Source organism: Camelus bactrianus, chromosome 21, assembly GCF_048773025.1.
Source record: "Camelus bactrianus isolate YW-2024 breed Bactrian camel chromosome 21, ASM4877302v1, whole genome shotgun sequence".
Lineage (NCBI taxonomy): Eukaryota > Metazoa > Chordata > Mammalia > Artiodactyla > Camelidae > Camelus > Camelus bactrianus.
Genome location: NC_133559.1, coordinates 15,280,911 through 15,288,847, shown reverse-complemented (window position 1 = coordinate 15,288,847; position 7,937 = coordinate 15,280,911). Strand labels below are relative to the sequence as shown.

General features: G+C 46.4%; 1 long non-coding RNA gene across 1 annotated transcript in view; it reads left to right on the top strand.

The window, feature by feature from the left end:
* The first annotated feature begins 146 nt into the window (after positions 1 to 146).
* Positions 147 to 7,937, top strand: part of LOC141574376 (uncharacterized) — a 31,905-nt gene continuing 24,114 nt past the window's right edge. The window contains exon 1 of the long non-coding RNA XR_012501370.1: positions 147 to 311. This is a non-coding gene — a long non-coding RNA (uncharacterized LOC141574376). The remainder of the gene's footprint in view (positions 312 to 7,937) is intronic.

Below are 7,937 nucleotides of genomic sequence, written 5' to 3'. Positions count from 1 at the left end.
GCAATTTTCCATTACAGGAGAACCGCACAGAAGTTGAAACGCGAGGCCCGATGCCCCGCCGCCCAGCCTGGTGGCTCTGCCGGATTGCTCACTCCCAGACTGCTGCTGGAAGTCTGCCCGCTTGGCGGCTTTCAAAGGTCTCACCCTTTCCCTGCGTTTGCAAGTGAAGGGGAGCCAGGGGAGAGCCACATGACAATGAGGTTGCCAGTTGACACCTTTGTGATGTCAGCAGCCTCCGGAGGCTGCCCGGCTGAGGGCGGGAGAGTCCAGAGTCTTCTTCTGGGTGGTGTGGGGGTGATTTGTGTAACTCGGTAAGCCGGCTGTCCCTGGGGAAGTCGGGGTCTGCTGCATGGGGCGGGGGGGGGGGGGGGCGCATGGCTTCACTGTGTGTGTGTGTGTGTGTGTGTGTGTGTGTGTGTGGTATCAGCTCCCCGAGGAGGTGTGGTGGATTAGGTTGGACTGGACCCTCTGTGTTCCTCAGGCCATAGAGGGACTATGAAAGCCTCCAATCCGACTCCCTTTTATCACAGATATGCAGAGTGACCTGTTGGAGGTCAGTTCTCATCGTGACTCTCCTCTTTGGGTATTGCGTTTGGAGAGGCGCCATTTTTGGGGGGTGTTGCCCGGAGAAGATAAGCAAGTGGCTGGGGGTGGGGGTGCTCCTTTGAAATGACGCAAAGGAAATTCCCTGATAAGGTGTTGCTCTTAGGATTGTTCCCAGTTTGCATACAATCCTGCCTGCACTTGGACTCCATGCGTGTCCCGGTATTTAGTAACCTTTTGAACAAGTATAAGCTACTCCCCCTAAAACAAAACCTAAATGTGTTAAAAAAAAATCTGAGTGTAATGATCTGATCCATCTTACCATTTGTATTTTCTAGGACTTTTAAAATAGTGAATGCCTCACTGGCGCTTCTAGTATGAGTTTATATTCATTAACTACTTGAGGGATGGTGGGAGGCGGGGGTCTTCGGAGGGAGAGATGGAAGGTCTGGAAGTTTAAGGGTTAGGTTGTGTCACCCACGCTATGGAGGAAGGCATACTGGCAGGAACAAAGAAGAAGCATCTCAGGAGTTAGAATTTATATTTTGGAGAAAATAGAGGATTTCATTCTTTAAAACATTCATACATAACATAGCTGTGAATATTAATAAAGTAATGACATTTATATTTAGCTTAGCAGAGAGCCTGGCACCTGGTAGGCAATAAATATTTATTGAATGAATGATGCGTGAATGTCTTTGATGGTTTGCTCGCTCTTCTTGTTTCTCTGCCAAGAGAGAAATTAATAAACTCAAGTGGATTTGTGGCTGGTTAGCTAATGCTTGATTGTGTTTACTTACTCAGCATTCCCAGGGTGACCGGCCATGAATTAAGATGATGACTTTGGAGTGTTTACCAAATTGAAAGTGACCTTATTTAAGTAGAAATTCCAAACATTTAAAATAATGACCCAAATGATAATCGTACTAATTGAAGCAGGATTTTACGGATAGAGACGTCACCCTCTACTTATAATTAAAAAAAAGGTAAATTCCTGGCTGGATCTTATATGATTACCCAGGGGAGAAATTTGGTACATGAAGTCTATGGGGAAAAATTAATTTCCAAAGTGATCATTTCTTCTGCGGACTGCGTTGAAGGTGTGTTTTGACGGTGGAGATGCTTTATTCAGATGGGACTGTGTATGCTGTGTTTCCTTTCGATGGGGAGATGGTCACTGACTGGCCTACCAAGGCTCATGGAGGGGTTTTACTGACGTCCCACCTTTTCTTCCATGCCTTTCTCTTTCTCTCTGATTCTTCCTTTCCTTGGGGGATCAGTGTCTCCAGGTGGCCCTATTTAATTTCCAGCCCCCTTCTGTAGACTTTCTCAAGACAGTAGCCTCTGGCTCAGGCCACATGATACAAGCACTGTCCCTTAGAAAAGCTTTAGGTGGATAAAACATGCTAAAGCTTATTTACCGACACGCTTTGGCACTCTCTCTCTCTTGCCATTTTCACAGAGCATCATGAATGGTTAACCTCAAGGAATAGTCCTTTGGCTTGAGGTAGCTGTGTGTTTTTTGGTCCTGCAGTCTGAATACCCACAGGCTAGTTTCAGTTTTGCCAGGTTAGACCAGATCCCTAAAATGTGTTCCTCATTTTGAGACCGAGTCAATATTAAATAGAGAATGAGTGGATTAGACAAAGGAGAACGGAAGAATTACCTGATCCCAGAATCTTAAAATTTCTTTTTTTCAAGGAGCATCTTGTGAAGCTACTATTTCCGGGATCCTCTCTTGGGAAAACCGAGACTAGGCTGTCTGCCTTTGATGAACTGGTTTAACACCTCTGGGGCTTTATTTCTATTCCTTCTAATCACACCACGTAGCCCCGCTTGTCCGGTGGCTGCGAAGACAGAATAGGCTCTTCCCAGGGGGCTGCTCGTGCAGCTTCAGCTGCAGCTGCGTTGCCCTCAGCATGCACAGCTGTTTTATCAGCCAGCCTCTGTCCCTTGGGTGGCCAGTGTGACCGTCCTTCCAGTAGCCTGGGTGGGGTATCAGGTGAGCCCCTAGTGTCAGTCTCCCTCGCTGAGTCTGGTCTTGGGCAGGCTCCTATTTTTAGCTGTCTCTGAGAGGGATGCTGACTTCCCAGCCTAATGATTGCCCTTAGGTACCAGCGTGCCTCCAAACAGCCCTCTCATGATGCAAAATGCAGGTGGATTTTAAAATCCTTTAAAAAAGATTATAAAAGAAAAGGGCAGGAGACATAGGGCACAATGGACTCAGCCAAGACAGTGATTTCTTTCACTGTGAAGCAGTGTGACTTTGTGACTTTCAGAGCCTTGATTTCCTTTCTGTAGAAGAATACAGGATGTTCTCTAAGGTCCCTCCCAAATTTCAAGTTCCAGGAAGACCCAGTCAACCCAGGGAGAGGACAGACGCTTGAAGCTTTAAGACCCAAGCACTAGGGACAGATAAAGTAAGGATGACAAGTATTGCTTTTCTGGGGTTGCAGCCCATAATGTTAGGCAGTAAATATTGCACCCAGATGCGTGGGTACAAGTGCTCAGGGAAATGCAGTTCTGACATACTTTTAGTGCTCAGGAGAAAAATAGCAGAAAGTAATACATGTGCCATTTTGCTAAGTTAAAACTGCTAATGTGTTCAACTTGGTACTTACATGGGGTTAGAAACCTAGGGACACACAGGTTAGACTTTGTCCTGCTTCCTGGGCAGGGAATTTAGGGGGCTGAGGTCTAAAGGATGTCAACATTTCAAGGACATTTGAGTAGGAGCTGTTGATGGTGTCCAGTGCACTCTAGACTTTTGACATTGTCTGAGCCCTTTGCAGCAAGGTACGGGGCGTGGGGCAAGTTCCATGGAAAGCAGATGAAAATGAAGGTCAGCCTAGAGAGAAAAAATACTCCCTAACCATGTTGGGAATGCTGGGTCTTAAGGGCTAAATATGTCTCTGTCTGTCTGTCTATCTATCTATCTATCTATCTATCCATCCATCTATCTACCCATCTATAATGAGCCTTGGGTCTGTTTTTAGTATCAGCTGGTGCCAACTACTTTTTTCTCTTCCCTTCAGGCTGCCTGAGTTCCTGCTCAGGAGATTAGACCCTTACAGAGTGCAGGCCAGACAAAATCACTCCATTTGCTATGTTCCCCAGTGATGCCTTTGTTTTTGTCAGGCTTCATCCACATTATATATTTCTGCAGCATTTATTATTTCTGCAGCATTTATTATCCAGAGGAACCCAAGGGGAAGCCTCGAAATCACATAATGTTTTGGGAGGATAGGATCACATTTTCATCTTATAATAAATCTATATCCTATTGCTCACGTCTAGTCTTCTGTGAGTAGTCCTTATGCCTGAAATTCACACTATGGCTTCGCCTGAGCCCATGGATGCAGGAGGGGAGCGTGGGCTGTCTTTGTGGATTTCAACATAGGAGAGACAACTGTGGTGTAGTGTGAGTTTTGAAATGAGACGACCCCTCACTGAGTGACTTTGGATAAACGCCTTAGATTTTAGGGGCATTAGTTTCCTTTTTGGTGAAATAAGAATGACGAGTATTGTTTTCCAGGGTTGTTTTAGAGATTGCATGTGATTTAACATAATGCACTCTCTACCATTTCCCATCCACCCTGTGTTGGGCATGTGATCCCCCAGCAACCCAGTGAGTCACGTAGCATGACCTCCATCTTACAGATGAAGACAAAGAAGCTCTAGGAGGTGCCATTTGCCCAGATTCACAGAGGTGGTGAGTGTTGGAAGCGAGATTTGGTCCAGAAAGTTCTACTTTTGAGTGCAAGCCCTTAATGACTAAAGTCTACCACTCCATCCTGTGCACACACCTCAAAATGTTCATTATCGTTTTTACAGGATCCATGCAATAAATTCTCCCTTCTAGCATTGAATGGTATCTTGACTTCAGACAAGATCCAAACCACTGTTGTCATAGGATCTATTTATACTTTGGTGTTCCTTGTTGTTCAGAAGTCTTATGACGCTTTTTAGCTTTAAATTCTTATACTGAAGTTTGAGATTGTTTCGTATACTTGACTCCTTAATGCCCAAGGTGACTCAAATTCCCTATGTAGCCACTCCTGTAAGTAATTCCTTCAAAGTTAATGTAGAACATGTTGAATCCCTTGAGCAAACCACTGGGCAGTGCATACTTATCAAAGCCCCTGAGAGTGCTCATATGATGCAGGAAAAATGGATGTGGGGCATGAGAAGGGCCGTGTCCCAGGCTTCAGCTGAGCCCCTGGGACGTGCCCCGCCAAGTGTGGGTCCTTGGCTTCACTCAGGAAAGAATTCAAGAGTGAGCCACAGTTGAGTAAAGGTGGATTTATTTAGAGAGATACATCGAAAGGCAAGAGAAAGGCCACGAGGTGTGGGGGTTGGGTGTTCAGACTAGAGTAAAAGTAGGTACACATTCCATAGACAGAGGGGAGAGAGAGAGGGCAGAGGTGGTGAGGCGCCTTGTTGCCAGTTTTTATGGGCTCAGTGGCTTCATATACTAATAAGTGGAAGGACCAGTCTAGCTAGCCTGGGGAAGGGGCTGGGATTCCCAGGAAGTTGGCCATTTCCCACTCTTTGACCTTTTGTGGCTAGCCTTGGGACTGCCGTGGTGCCTGTGGGCATGTTATTCACCATGCTAATATGTTACAGTGAGCGTATAATGAAGCTCAAGGAAGTCAGATCTCCCACCATCTTGAGACTCAAGGCCGAGTGGGGGTTGAATCTTTCGCCATTCTGGTGTTAATTGCTAATTGTTAATTGTGTTGTTCCTTGAATGGCTGTGCCCTGGCCCCTTCCTGTCTCAAAACCACTCTAGTGGAAATCTGCCCATAATCCAGTGTGGCCACCCTACCCTCTGGCCTACTCTTTACAGCAATATTCAATACTGAAATTCTAAGGCAGTGAAGGCCTTTGCTGGTCTCTTAATCTATACCTCATGTGGGCTCGTGGGAAGTCAGGGGGAGGACTGAGGGCAAGAGAGTCCTGTCTCTCCTTCAGCACTCCTGGTGGACATATTTTCAAGAAACTCTGTAAGGTGGGGGGTAAAAACACTGAGCACAAGAACTACAGGCAGACTACAGGTTTCTCGACTTGGTGCTACGCAGGGGGGTCACCATGGAAAAGGATAGTACCAATGCTGTGTGAGGCTGGTGACAATGTCTCTAATTCCCCAAGTTTTCCTAGTGTTTTAATTTTTAATTTAATTTAATTTTTTTTTTTTTTTAAACAGAGATATTGGGGATTGAACCCAAGACCTCAGGCATGCTAGGCATGCGCTCTACCACTGAGCTATACTTAACCCACGCCTCCCAGTGTTTTTAAAAGGCTGTTAATTTTTTGGAGGCTCTGGCTGTCAGAGCTAAGCGGAGTGATAGGGATATCTCCTCGTGCTGTTCCTGAAAGGGGCAAAAGGAAAAATGGGGGGAGAGCCAGGGGGCTCATAGGAAGAAAGCCTCCTGTACCGTGGGCCGTGTAAGGTCCCATGATGGCTCTCAGGGCCACTCCCATGGGCAGATCTTCCTAGTGCTTCGCTTCCTAGCAGACTGAAGAAGGCAACTTTAAGCCCTGGCTGTAGTCTTGGTAACACCATGTCGGAGGGAAATAGCCACCTGAGCAATGGGTTAACTTGGTATTAAATTCTTTTGCTTCCTTTGCCAGCCAGTCATGCTCTCCATCTGAGCGCTTCTCCACGAGAGCCCCCGTGAGAGCAGATGTGAGCAAGGGATCCCCTCTCCCTTCTGGGTGTCCTTAGATAAACCTAAATTAATCTAAGTATCAGAGGCTTGGGGTTTAAATAGTCCTAGTCTGTCATGGGTCTTAAATACCCTCTGCTTCATAGATCTTGTTCTCTTCCTTCCTGGAGAGCTTGCTTCAAATGTGTCTCCACTCCCCAAATCCTAGAGGGAAAGTCAGGAAAATGTTGATGAGAAAATCCTGGTCCACGTGTCCTGCTGTGTTTTTTGGCCACCCACCGTCACCTATGTTCTCCCAGTTTACAGCTGCCACACTTCCGTGTAGAAACAGTCCACGTTGCATTCCTTCTGAGATAGATTCTTTTGCTGTTGCCCTAGTAACAGAGTTATTAAACCACGTTCCAGCCCCGGGAGTATTTGTGCCTGGTGAGGTAATGTCTGTCGCATCCAGGCTTTCTTTTCATTCCCACTCCCACCCCCTCACTTCAGGCCCCCGGTACCTCACACCTAGACCGATGCACTCTCATCCTCCCTGGCCTCCGTGCCTCCTGTCCACCCTCCCCACTGACTGGGGTGGCTTCCAGCTCAGCAACACCCTTTCTCAGGCTCAGAGATTCAGTGTTGGCCAATTTCCCCATCAGCCTGGCATTCAGGTGATGGTGGCCCCCACCACCATTCCTAAAACCCACAGCACTCCCTGTGCTTAGCAGGACGGATCGTGGTGGTAGGGCAGTGACAAGAAGTGGAACCAAGAGGAACCAAAAAAGGAGAATCTCATAGGGCTTGTCTAGTAACTGGTTGGTTAGGAGGTAATAGAGTGTGATGTGTAAGAATATGGATTTTGTAATTAAACTGTCTAATGTACCTAGCTGTATGACCTTGGACAAGTTACTTAACCTAAGTCACAATTTTCTCAAATGCAAGAGGGGAGCAATGATAGTGCCTTCCTCATAAGTGGTTCTCTGTACAATTACAAATCTTTTAAAGTGCTTAGCTTAGCATCATAGAAATATGAACATATTCACTGAACACGGAAATACACCAAAAATGTTAGCGGTGATGGTGAAGATGGCAGAGAAATGGGGAAGAGTGGTGGAATGAAAAATGGAACCGAGACTGGCTCCTGATTAGGTGGAAATCATGCAGGTGGAGAATCCAGGTGCAGAAGGAACAGGTCTGTGAGAACAAACCATGCTTCCATTTTTGGGCTTGTTGAGTTAGAAGTGTCCTAGCTCACTTTTATTGATTCTCACGGAGTGCTAGGCACCATGTTAAGCCCATTGGCTTCATTATCTCATATAATTCTCGAAACAAGCCCTTGAGATATGCATTGTTAACACATGGCAAGTTTAAGCAACCTGCTTGCAGATATTAAGTAGCAGAGCTGGGATTTGAACCCAGGTCTTTGTGTCCCCAGAGGCTGCAGAATTTACCACGATACACACTGACTTTTCAGTGTCTTTACTGTAGTTGTGAAGTCAGTCCTTTAAAATGTGTTTATTGTGCTTTTAGTGCTCAGATGGTCTTTGGGGAACATAATGTTCTGCATGGCTTCCTGTCTACACAGTGCTCTGCCTCCCCCTCTGGGGTCCCCGTTTGTAGATTTAGCCCCTGGCTTGGGGACTTCTTCTGCAGTGCTCTCCTGAGCTTGTGCTCAGAGTCGGTGATTCAGTGAGCAGCTCTCACCTTGTTCTTATTGCCTCATTCTCAACCCCTCCCTGCCCC